The sequence below is a fragment of the Arvicola amphibius genome, chromosome 8, assembly GCF_903992535.2.
Source record: "Arvicola amphibius chromosome 8, mArvAmp1.2, whole genome shotgun sequence".
Taxonomy (NCBI): Eukaryota; Metazoa; Chordata; class Mammalia; order Rodentia; family Cricetidae; genus Arvicola; species Arvicola amphibius.
In genome coordinates this window covers 35,678,170-35,692,160 of record NC_052054.1, presented here as the reverse complement: position 1 = coordinate 35,692,160, position 13,991 = coordinate 35,678,170, and positions in this window count along the sequence as shown.

Below are 13,991 nucleotides of genomic sequence, written 5' to 3'. Positions count from 1 at the left end.
GTAGGGATTAATCCTGGTGCCATTGCTCGTGGCCCGTCAGTCTGCCCCAGGCATAAAACTGTCACCCACATTTAGCGGGACTAGTTTGGACCTATGCTGTTTCCTTTCCTGTCCAGCTGGAGTTGGTGAGCTCCCATTAGCTCAAGTAAACTGTTTCAGTGGATGCACCCATCACAGTCTTGACCTCTTTGCTCATATTCTCACTCCTCCCACTCTTCAACTGGACTTTGGGAGCTCAGCCCAGTGCTCCACTGCGGGTCTCTGCCTCTGTCTCTATCAGTTGTTGGATGAAGGTTCTATGGTGACATTTAATATATTCACCAATCTAACTACAAGGAAAGGCCAGTTTGGGCATCCTCTCTTCTATTGCTTAGGATTTTAGCTAGTGTCATCCTTGTGGATTCCTGGGAATTTCTCTAGTACCACGTTTCTTGCTAGCCCCATCAATCAAAATATCTCATTCCTTGCTCTCATCTCTGTCCTTCCTCTATCTCAACTATCCCTTTACCTCCCCTCCTCTTCACCTTAGACCCACCCTTCTCTCCCCACCCCCATGATCCCAATTGTGTCAGGCAATTTTGTCTATTTCCCCTTTCCTGTTGGATCTATGTATGTTATTCTTAGGATTCACCTTGTTACTTAGCTTCTCTAGGATCATGAACTATAGGCTCAATAGCCTTTGCTTTACAGTTAGTATCCACTTCTGAGTGAGTACATACTATGTTCATCTTTCTGGGTCTGGGTTACCTGACTCAGGATGTTTTTTTTTTCTAGTTCCATTCATTTGCATGCAAAATTCAAGATGTCATGTTTTTTTTAACCTCTGAGTAGTACTCCAATGTATAAATTTGCCACATTTTCTTTATCCTTTTTTCGGTTGAGGAGCATATAGGTTGTTTCCAGGTTCTGGCAATTATAAATAATGCTGCCATGAACACAGTTGAACAAATGTCCTTGTAGTATGATTGAGCATCTTTTGAATATATGCCTAAGAGTGGTATTGCTGGGTCTTGAGATAAATTGATTCCCAATAGTCTGAGAAATTGTCATACTGATTTTTAGAGTGGTTGTACAAGTTTGCATTCTCACCAGCAATGGAGGAATGTTCCTTTTACCCCACATCCTCTCCAGCATAAGCTGTCACCAGTGTTTTTGATTATGCCATTCTTAGAGGTGTGAGATGGTATCTCAGAGTGGCTCTGATTTGTATTTCCCTGATGGCTAAAGGTGTTGAACATTTCTTTAAGTGTCTTTCAGTCATTTGAGATTCTCTATTGAGAATTCTCTATTTAGTTCTGTACCCCATTTTTTAATTGGATTATTTAGAATTTTGATGTCTAATTTCTTGAGTTTTTTATATATTTGGAGATCAGTCCTCTGTCTGATGTGGGATATGAAGATCTGTTCCCATTCAGTAGGCTACATTTTTGTCTTATTGACTGCATCATTTGCTTTACAGAAGCTTCTCAGTTTCAGGAGGTTCCATTTATTTAGTGTTGCTCTCAGTGTCTGTGCTACTGGTGTTATATTTAGGAAGTGGTCTCCTGTGCCCATGCTTTGGAGGCTACTTCCCACTTTCTCTTCTATAGGGTTCAGCATAGTCAGATTTATGTTGAAGTCTTCAATCCATTTGGAGTTGAGTTTTGTGCATAGGGATCGATATGAATTTATTTGCATTCTTCTATATCTTGACATCCTGTTATGCCATCAACATTTGTTGAAGATGTTTTGTTTTTTCCATTGTATAATTTTAGTTTTTTGTCAAAAATCAGGTGTTCATAGGTGTGTGGATTAATATCTGGGTCTTTGATTTGATTCATTGGTCAACCAGTCTGTTTTTATGCTAAAACCAAGCTGTTTTTATTATTGTAGCTCTATAATGGAGCTTGATGTCAGGGATGGTGATGTTCTGGAAGTTCCTTTATTGTACAAGATTGTTTTGATATCCTGAATTTTTTGTTTTTCTATATAAAGTTGATTATTGTTCTTTCAAGGTCTGTGAAGGACTGTGTTGAGATTTTGATGGGGATTGCATTGAATCTATAGATTGCCTTTGGTAGGATTGCCATTTTTATTATGTTGATCCTACCTATCCAAGAGCATGGGAGATCTTTACATTTTCTGTTATCTTCTTCAATCTCTTTCTTCAAAGACTTAAAGTTCTTGTAGAATAGGTCTTTCACTTCTTTGGTTAGTATTACCCCAACATGTTTCGGGTTTTTGTGGCTATTGTGAAGGGTGATGTTTGTCGGATTACTTTCTCAGCTTCTTTATGATTTGTATATAGGAAGGCTACTAATTTTTTTTTGAGTTGATCTTGTATCCTGCCATATTACTGAAGATATTTTTCACTGTAGGAGTTCCCTAGTAGAGTTTTGGGGGGTCACTTATGTATACGATTATATCATTTATAAACAGCAAAATTTGACTTCTTCCTTTCCAATTTGAATCCTTTTGATCTCCTTTTGTTGTCTTATTGCTCTAGCCAGAACTTCAAGAACTGTGTTGAATAGATATGGAGAGAGGAACAGGTCTAATTGTTTCATCATATGCATGAAGAAGCAGACCACACTATTATCCATAATTCATGAGTTGTTTCCTCCAAAGCTGCAGTAACTAATATATACTACTATATTTTTTCTCTTTGTTCTGAGTTTCCCTTCTAGTCACTTAATTAATTAACTAATTTTTGGTGGTATTTATTTATTTATCTATTTATTTGCAGGAAGAGGGTTTTACAGCCCAGGCTGCCCTCAAACTTGCTGCATCAGAAGGTAGCCTTGAATTACTGGTCCTCCTATCCTATTTCTCAATTCCTGGCATGATAGGCTTTTATTAGCATGTATGGTCAAATTGTTCATTTGACTGGTTATTATTTAATTATAATTTTTAACCTGAAATAAATAAAACATAAACATTGTCTTTACAATTACTCCACAGCTGTGCTGTGTAATCCAGAAAATACACGGCCATTCTAAAAGAACAAAATTAAGACACAATAATTGGATTTTCTACCATCCATACTTCATATTATTAAGTTTCTGAAAGTCAAAGGAATGTGTTAAAGTGTATGTATGTAACATTTTCACAGTGCATATTCTCTAGACGAGCCATCAAGCAACACTGTCTGGTTTTTTGGTTTTGTTTTTGTTTTTGAAGGCACTGAAATTACAGATCACTAAAGCCTCATCAGTAATCTGAAATGCAATATGACTTGAATGTCAAGAGATTTCCTAATATTTACCAGCGGCAACCCTGTAGAGGTTCAACATGGAGGTGTCTATGATCTATGGGAAGAGGGACTTTCAATTTAGAAATTGCCTTTGTAAGATCTACCTGTGGGAATGTCTGTAGTGTCTTTTCTTGATTAATGATTGGCATGAGAGGGCCCAGCTCTGGAGCAGCAGCAATCCTGGCAGATGGTGGTCCAGGATGGTATAAGAAACCAGGTTAAACAAGACACAGGGAACAAGCTAGTAAGTTGCATACCTCCATGGCCTCTTTTCCAGCTCTTGTCCCCAGGTTCTGTTTGAGTTTCTGCTCTGACTTTCCTCAGAGAAGGACTGTGATGCGGAACTCTAAGCAGAAATAAACTTTTTCCTCCCCAAGTCTTTTTGAGTCATGGTGTTTATCACGGCAATAGAAACCCTTTTTAAAAAGCAAAATAGGGGTTATTTCAGTTAGAGAGGAAAGGAAAACGTTCGCTGTCCGTGAGAAGTATACACCGGGAAACAAACAGAAAGCCAATCTTTGTCATAGCAGGAAAGAGAATGCCAAATTGGAGATGAATTTCCTTCAATGTGGGGTTTCTTCTTACTAGCGCATCTCAGACAGCAGACGCCGATGATGTACACTAACTTCTCCAAGTCCTAAATTCTGTGTGGTAATCAACTGTTCTCAAAGTTTTTGATGGATGGTACTTACTGCTCTGCCACCCTGCTCCGTGAGTCATGTAATTGTTTACTGTCCTGGTCCATTTAACTCCCATTTGGGACCATATCTCATACATATCCCGAGTATTTGTATATTTTTTCTTCCATCATAAAACAAAATATTTCATATTCTCTGCAAGAGATTTCAGAAGTTCAAGTTATTGATACTGGAGAGTCAAAACTTCGGCTTCTGGTAGGTGGCTTCCTCCTTCCCCATTCCTCTCCCTCACTTCCTTACTCCCTTCCTGTCTCTCTCCTTTCCTTCCTGTCTTCTCTCTCCCTTTCTTTTGTTCTTTCTTCCTTTTTTATTTTTTTCAATCATTCCCTCAATTCCTTATCATCTCCTTTCTTCCTTCAAGCAATGTTATATTTAATGAACTTTTCTAGATGGGGGCCCTTCTCTTAAAATGTATCAGTTCTGGGCCTTTTGGCTAAGATCAAGTATCAAGTACCCGGCCCGCCTTACTCCCTGTGTCAGCAAGGTTTCCATACCTACCTCTCTAACTAAAGAAGTTGTATGGGCTTTATCTTCCCCGTGAGGATGCTTTACTGTGAAAACACCAGGTCCAGTGATATGATCATATTAGGAAAACAAGTATATTAATGATGCTTGTTATGAATTTAATAGGTTATTTGCAAGCAAACAGCCCTAACTTGGTAAAAATCTTCAAGTCAAGTCAGAGGGATGAAAGTATCTTTCACTAGACTGCGCAACTTTATTGTTTTTTGTTTTTTGTTTTTTTGATTTTCAAGACAGGGTTTCTTTGTAGTTTTTGGTGCCTGTCCTGGAACTAGCTCTTGTAGACCAGGTTGGCCTCGAACTCACAGAGATCCGCCTGCCTCTGCCTCCCCAGTGCTGGGATTAAAGGCGTGCGCCACCACCGCCCGGCTTAGACTGTGCAACTTTAAAGAGCAGAATTTGATAAATTAAAATATATATAGGTATGAATATGTAAGGTACATATTATATACACAACAGGATATTTGTTTTTAAATGGCTTCATTCAGTGAGTGGGTTGGAGCCACTACTGAGTGGTCCTGAACTCATCTGCAGACACCTGTGCAAAGAGGAAAAACACGTGGAAGAAAAATAAAGCTCCTAAAAGCTAGGGGAAAAAAAAAGAAATTTGATATGGGATTTCCTTCTATATGCTGTTTGTGTTGATTATTATTGCCTTTGTGTGTGTGTGTGTGCGCGCGTGCGTGCGTGCGTGCGAGCGAGCGAGCGAGCGAGCGAGCGAGCGAGAGAGAGAGAGAGAGAGAGAGAGAGAGAGAGAGAGAGAGAGAGAACGAGAGCACAAGCAGGCTTGCCCGGACACTCTGCTACCTCTAAGTGGATGTGAGGATAACCTCCAGGCCCGGTCATTCGTCTGCACAGCAATGACTTTTACTTGCTAAGACATGTCACTGGTCCTTGTATCTTCCTTCAGTATAATCCAAAGAAGTCTCTTTAATTTTGTTGCTGTTGCTTTTTGTTTGTTTGTTTTGAGATAGTGTTTCTCTATGTAATAGTCCTGGCTGTCCTGTAACAGTCCTGGCTGTCCTGGAACTTGCTTTGGAGACCAGGCTGGCCTCTGACTCAATGAGATCCACCTGCCTCTGCCTCCCAAATGCTGCTATTAAAGGTGTACACCACCACCGGCCGGCTAATTTTTCAATTGCATATTTATTATTTAATGTATATGTGTGCAGAGAGGATGGAATTGTGTGGGAGCACGGGGCGGAGGACAACTTACAACCCTCACTTGTCTCCCCGCACGTGGATCCTGGGGACGGAACTCAGTCATTGGTGGCAAGCCCTTTGATCTGCCCAGCCACCTCATGGCTCTCAAGGTAGTTTTTTTGAGAGTAAATATTTGTATATATAATCTGTAATTCTACACAGAAAAGTTTTATTTCTTTTGCCTTGTGGCTTATTTATCATTTGTTTGATATTAATAGAGGTGGGTTCATGAAACTGTATTTTCATGAATAAATATTTCTGTAAGTAATCCAATAATTCATTGCTGTCATTGCCTGAGTCATTACTTTTTCACCTATTGGAAGCTCTTTTAGCTGATTCATATATAGCTTTGACAAACCACCTTCCAGAGGGTTACATTTTGCTTCATTAGGTTTTCTGGCAAAGAAAGTCATGGATTTATCATTTTGTACATTTCAATAAAAATTTGTTTTTATACATAAAATTTTAAACACACACACACAAACACACACACACACACACACACACACACACACACACACACGTTCTTTTTACAATTTTGGGAATCAAACCCAGGACCCTGTACATGTTAGATAAGTTGACTTTTCACTGAATTACACTCTATACATATTCTTGATTTATCGTTTTCTCAAAAATAGGATTGCCACACATTTTCTGGCATCATGTGGCTTGTATTTTCATTTTCTCAATAATGTCTTTTGGGATTTTTGATTTCCTGAACTCTCGAGTAGAATTCTTTTATTTTCAGCCTGGGAGCTAATTAAATCTAATTCACTACTAATTCTAAAAAAAAAAAAAAAATTCTGCTCGGTGTCTTCAGAAATTTCTATCACATCTCTTCCAGAATCTTGTAGGCTTAAGGTTGACATGTTGTAGGGTGGTAATGCATTTTGATTGCATTGATGAGGTATGACTTGAGGTTCAGTGGTGTCAGCATGTGGACTTCCAGTTACTGTGGCCTAATTTGACGGTGAGAATGTCTTCCATTAGGAATTTCCTTAGACCTTTGCCAACACACCCTTGACTCGGCATTCTTGCCCAAGATGCTTTTCTGTCTTTATGACAAGATCACACTCGTTGATTTCTGTGCCCTTACATGGTATGGAAATTAGGCCATCTAATCACTCTAGTTTTGTTTTTCTTTCAATACTCTGATTAGAATCCATTGTGAGTACACACTGCTTTTTGTATTTGTTTTGTTCGCACTCAAAAATTAAAACTAAACAAAAACTGAAGTTTCGGGAAGTCCTTTGCAATGATGGCAAATCCACTTAAGGACCAAAATACATCAAAGAGTGTACTGAAATTATAAAAGCACAGAAAAGTTTCTCATGGCATTATTAATCAAGGAGTCATGAACAATGGTGAGTGAAGAATCTTTTTGCCTCTTGAAAAGATGACTAGTTTGGAGGCGTAGATGTGTGGACCTGCACAGGTGTGATTATCTATACACGCCTGTGTGGAGATCAAAGATCAAGGTTATGCTTCTTTCTCTTATGTTGTGGGACAGGTTCTCTCATTAAACCTGGAGCCAATTGATTGGTGAGATTGTTGGTCAGTGAGACCCTATGATCCTCCTGACATGACCTTGAAGCTCTGGAAAAGCACTCACAGACTATCACACTTAGTTTTTTACATGGGTCCTGGTGTTCTTCAGACTTCTGCAGCCAGCATTTAATCCACTGAGCCATTTACCAAGGCCCATGATAGCTGGTTTGTAATCTACAAACGTCAAAAGCTAAAGAGGGGTCGGGACAACAGGCATTACCGTTTGGTCTGCCCGGGGTAAACTGTCAGTTGTGGCCTGTTGGAGTCCTACCTTGTTTTTTGTTGGAGTCACTGTGGACCCTGACAGTAGAAAAATAGGTGTTTAGTGGGGTGGGGCTTTTAACTGCTCAACACAGTCTTTCATTTAAGCAAGTTCTTGCTTTAAACCAGTGTTTTGGCATCCTATTCTGGCTCTCTGTCTTCTGCTAGAGTGGGAGAAACAATCTGTAGGGTCGTGGGTTCCAAGACACATTTCTGTACTGGAAGCCTGCCCAAGCTCCTGAAGGGTGACTCAGCTAGCTACCTCTTAATAGTCTCCTTTGCCGGTCCTCAATTTCATCTCGCTCTACCAATTAGATTACCACGCCTCCATCTGCTTTTCGTCTTCCAAAATTTTGTTCGCATCTCTCACCTGCTGCTGTCTTCTCTCTAATTCTCTTTGTCCTTGCAGGTTTATTCTTTTATTAGCAAGATTTTCATCACTTTCCTTTCTAGGGGGAGTGGAAATCAACAGCAGAGTTCAATCTGCCCTGCTGAAAATGAAACCCATTTCCCCAAATTACTGCAAGAAATATGATGTCATTTTAAAATTTAAAAAGTTCCTTTAAAATGAATGCAGGATTTGACAGGTGAGGCCTGCTTCATTTCTTTATTGCTGTGGTTTTTAATTAAGCATGAATCAAACACAGCAAACGTTGACAGCTTTATAATGTCCATTTGTCGTATGTTCAACCAAGCCTACCAGGGATGCTGTTATTACAGTTCCCTCTCTGGCTTTACACGGAGGTTTGACTCTGAGCCTGCTGCATGCAGGATGGCACACTGAAGAGCTGTCGACAGGAGGTGGAGGGAATCTGCAGGCCCACATTCTGGGAACGTGTGTCTAGTTTGGATTTTTTTTTTAAGTCCAGTGAACAGGGAGTTTAGGAAAGAAACAATTTACTAACGTTGGAAAAATGGAAAAAGGCACATAACCAGTAACAGCCCTAGGAAAGAGTAATCTATACTGGAGCTGAGGAGACGGCTCTGTTGATAAAGCAATTGCTGCCCAAGTGTGAGGACCAGAGTTGGCATCTCCAGGATTCAAGTTAAAAAAAAAAAAAAAAAAAAAAAGGTGGGCAAGCAAGACAGTTTGTAATCCCAGTTCTTGGGAGGCAGAGACTGGGAATCCCCAGAGCTAGTGGGCTTGCTAGATGAACTGGAATTGGCAAGTACTGGATTCAGCGAGAGACACTGACACCATAAAGTAAAGATCAATTGTGGTATATTGTGGTAGGCACACCTGCTTTGCACCTCAACATGCACACACACACACCCTCCTCATGTTTGTATCCACACATATGCAATCATATATGCACACATGATTGTATAACACACACCAAACACATAAACTTGCACACACACACACACACACACACACACACACACACACAATCAAACCAAACAAGCAAAGCACTCTGTGGCCTCTGTAGGATGTTACTGGTTTATTATTGTTGGCCAGCTTTCACATAGATTCCTAGAAAATTGGAGAAAGAAACTAAGTTGAATTGGTGTCATCGGATATCTAAGTACCAACCATATATGAATTGCTCAGTTGATACTTTAACACTGTACTTTCAACAAAGCCTTTATCTCTTCTGCTTTATAACACTTTCATTTCCATTAAGAGAGGAAAGGCACAAATAACAGAATGGAAGCCTGCAATCTATGTTATGTCAGCGAATCCTTGATGTCTATTAAAAACCCCACCTAAACTTGCAATTCCCTTGACAGAGCACGTGGGATGGCCTTTCTCCAGCTGCTGCTTTTACTGATGAGATGCCAAATGTCTTTACAGATACATCTGCAAAAATAAAAAAATAAAATAAGGAGAAGGAGTGGATGATGGGAATTCAATTATAGGCGCTCTGTTCTTAAAAGAAATGGCTCAGCAAAGGTGAGTGAGTTTGCACACACAAGATCACCACACAAGGGTGATTTTAAATGATGTCCATGAGAAAGAAAAGGGTTTTTATCTGATTTTTAAATATTGGTTTATGCTTAATAAATGATGTATGAAATGTCCATCAACCGCAACACAAAACTGGAGTGCTTCATCCTGCCTGATATTATTCTTTTAAAAATCCTAGAGGTTTCAAACTTTATACATTCTTCTTTGTTTATGTGAAATCTAACTTGCTTTTTTACAATATTGTGAGCTATACTCCGTAGACCTGTTATATAGCAATGGATATAGTGACATTTGATATATAAATATTACTTATTTTCACACACATCCTGATTTTGCTATAATAATGTGGTAAAAGATCAGCTAGTGCATTGTAACTTCAGACTCTGCAAACTCGATAGGAATTTTCACGAATTTTTTTGTTTCCAATCAAAAGATTTCAACTAATTCCTGTTTCTCCTTCATCTCACGCTATGTACCTTTCAGAGAACTTGCTTTTATACATAAGGCACACTGGTTTTGACTAGGAGTTAACGTTCGCCAAGTGTATTCTTGGTCCCAGTGATCTTTAAAATAATCTTTATTTTATTTTGTGTGTGTTGCTGAGGGTTTGCATGTGCACTAAGCATACAGGAGCCCATGGAGGTCAGAGGAGGAGTAGGAATTGGAGTGACATGGGGTTATGAGCTGCCATGGGTGCTGGGAACTGACCCCATGTTCTTTGCAAGAGCAAGCAAGTGCTCTTCGCTGCTGAGCCATCTCTCCAGCCCTGGCCCCGGCAATGCTTGCTGAGCATCACTGAATCATGTACCCTCCTCACTTACTACTTGGAATTCTAGAAGTATTTGGGCACAGTCATTGCCCAGCTCGTGGAAATCTTCAAAGGTAGCAACCAAAAGGTACGATTCTCTCTGCCTCTCCATCCTCTCTCTCTCTCTCTCTCTCTCTCTCTCTCTCTCTCTCTCTTTCTCTCTCTCTCTCTCTCTCCTCTCTCTCCCTTCTCTCCCTATTCCCCTTCCTCTAACCAGTCTTGTCTCACTTTCCCTTATTTACATATAAACATACATACATATACATATATACATATACATACACACACATATATGTGTATACACACACACACACACACACACACACACACACACACACACATATATATATATATATATATATATATATATATATATATATATATATATATCTCAGCAAATTTAGTTCATGGCTGGTTGAGGTTGGATATTTTGCCTGTCACTCTCTGAGTTAGATTACACATCTGTTCTTTAAAGCATCAGAATGTTACCAAAGTGTGTAGGAAAATTAAACTGCCTTTGAGGCGGGATGACACACTTTCAGTGTTCTCCAAGATAGGTGTAAATTGAAATGGAATGAAACAAGCAAGAGCGACTAGAGTAAGAATTAAAAACACGCTGCCTTTGTTCCCTCATTTCCTTTACGACGGAGTATAATCAATACTTTACCACAGGGTTAATACACTGTCTTCAAACATGGTATTATTCTCTCAAGAGCGCACAATAACTTTATTAGTTATGCCGTCTGCAGGCTTCCTGAAGTGACAGCATTGTGTGGGTGCGTCAATCACTCACAATTCCTGATACCCTCTGTTGAAGTGTTTTCTTTGTACACAACCTGAGCAGTGAGAGCCATACAGCTGCAGGTAATTTTAATGGTGGAAGTTCTAATTTTAATTAGTATAATTAGCTGAAACAAAACAAACCAAAAAGAAAAATAAAACCTTCTTTCTGCTTACTGGTTATTGAATATTCAAATCTTACATCTGTTCTCTATTCAAGTGGAAAATGAGTTGCTGAATTTTGTTTCAAAGCAGTCCTGGTTTAAATCAATATCAGGACACTCACTCAGCTTTCTTCTGGATATTTGGTAGGTTGAACGTTCCTTTTTCAGTGATATTCACATATGAGTTTTTGTGTTTCTAAAAATACATCAAAATACAATTACTGTATGAGTAACATTCTAAGTTTCTTCATTACTAGAGTTTGTATATTTTGATATGGATTTTACAAATGAAAGCAGAAAACCCTTTGTTTTAGTTCTTTTACCAATGACCACTCTAACCAAATTACTACCAATAAGAACGTTCTACAGGATACCAAGAAATCAAGTTTTCTGAGCTGAACATCTACAGGGTAACATCATGTTAGGCATGTGATTTCAAATGGAGAAAAAATGAAAAACAACCTATTGTGGGTTGTTTGTTTGATCTCATTTAAAAAAAAGGCAGGATGGACCAGGTGGTGTTGGTACACGCCTTTAATCCCAGCACTGGGAGGCAGAGGCAAGCGGATCTTTGTGAATTTGAGGTCAGTCTGGTCTACAGGAACTAGTTCCAGGATAGGCTCCAAAGCTACAGAGAAACCCTGTCTCGAAAAAACAAACAACGACAACAACAACAACAAAAAACCCAGGAGGATTCACATTAGAGCGATCCGTGATACAATGTTGGTGTGACCGTTGGTTTTAAGGTCAACTTGCCGAAACGTTACACCTTAACTGGGGCATTGGGGTTGATGCCTTAGTTGATGCGGGAAGCCCCACCCCTGATGGGAGGGGTGGGGCATCACCTTCTGGTAGCCCTTCAGATAATGCAGGGGACTGCAAAAGGGGGATCGTTGGCCTTCCCTCTTGCCACAGCATTAACTTACCCTGCTGCTGCCGCTACTGATCCCCTCACTGACATCAGAACCTGCGTCTTCCATCTCTCTATGTGAACTGAGAATCCGTAGCTCTCCAGGAATCCTCCATGTCCCACGTCCTCAATGCAAGATTGGGACTGCTGAATAAGAACAAGGTTTTCGACCTGTAGGCATGAGACAGCTATTGTTATTAATTTGAGTGTATAGCATAAGCAATTGTAGGAAATTCACAGAGATGTTAGAAATAGGGTTGGGGGTCACAAAGAAAGACCACCACTCACAGTCTGGAGTAAGCAAAGTTTACTCTTGATCAGGAGGGTGTGCTGGGAAGAGCGAGCACGCACACAGAAATTGCACATGGTTTGTTTTCCAAATCAGGGGGTGACAATGTCTTTCCCCATAGGCTGGAAGCAGATCCCATAGTCTGACTCAGCTGGCTAGTCTGAAAGGAATTAGTGCGCAGGAAACGAAGGAGGAAGAAGAAAGGGGTCACTGCTCCACGGGAAGAGGGCCAGTGCTCCAGGCCATCAAATTCCTGAAATACAGCAGGGGCCTTTGTGTAAACAAAGGTTTGACTGGGTGGGGAAAATGTTAAAATATTTGCATAAAAGTCTTGTAAAGTGGAGGAGATCAAAAGATTTGAATTCCTCGCCGTAAACACAAGTTTTATAGTATTTGAGACAATAGATTGATTTCATACTTCTTACAAATATATATATTCAGTCTACCAGTTCTGGACCTCCAGAAGACATTAAGAGAAAATGGCTACTCAGACACACAGACATGTAGACAGACAGGAAGAAGTGACATAAAGAGGAAGGCAAAGGTGGGAGGTGGTCCCTTTGCCACCCACAAGCTGTGGAGTCCTAAGGATTGCCACTTATCACCAGAATATAGGAAGATGCCAAGAAAACCCTTTGCTTACAGTCTACAGGGAAAGTGTGGTCCTCCCAAAGTGTGATGTTGCTTTGTAGCATCTGAAACTGTGACAAACTCCTCCTCTGTTGTCTGGAGCCTGGCGGTGCTGTCGGGTGTATTTACAGTCGCAGCCTTAGGAAACTGGCACAGTGTCTCTGGCTATGTGGCATTCCTCTGAGTCAAGAAGAGTTTGTTAAAGGTTACATTCCTAAAGTGCTGTTGGGGCACAGGCTTGGGCTGGCTGTGGGGATGTTAGGGTAGGCATGGAAGACATGTCCACTGCCTTCAGTGGATCATAGAGGACACTTCTCCAACACCTAGTTGCTGAAGTCAGCAAATAATACTACAGTATTTAGTGTTATATAATAATACAAAAGGAAACTCTGAACAAGGAAAATAAATGTGTTATCACCTTCTCAGTGGCTTAACTTTAAATTTCTCCCACACTCCCCCTTCCCTGGGATTGGAAGCTCCTGCTGAGGACCTGGCCTCAGTTCCAGCACCTTATTTTTTTTTCTTTTTCTTTTTAAGATTTATTTATTTATTATGTAGCCAGTGTTCTGCTTGCATGTGTCCTTGCAGGCCAGAAAATGGCACCAGATCTCATTACAGGTGGTTGTAAGACATTGTGGTTGCTGGGAATTGAACTAAGGACTTCTGGAAGAGCAATCAGTGCTCTCAACCACTGAGCCATCTCTCGAGCTCCCAGCACCTTCATCATAGCTCATAAGTGCCTAAAACTCTAGTTCCAGGAAATCCAATGCCCTCTTCTGACCTTCAAGGGTAAAAAGGAAAGGACATGGTGGAGGAGAAAGTTTATTGTAGGTAAACGGAGACATAGTCAGAGTCAGGGACATCTGGGAGAGTCCAGAGTGAACATGACCCTGGGCTTTGTGAGGAGAGGGGGAAGGGGAAAAGGAAAAGGAAGAGAAACTGCTGACCAAGAAAGGCCAAGAGACTGGCCAAAACAGTAGACCAAAAAGACCAGGTAGCCAAGATAGCTGGATTGTATCCAGAAAAGCAGTTGGGTA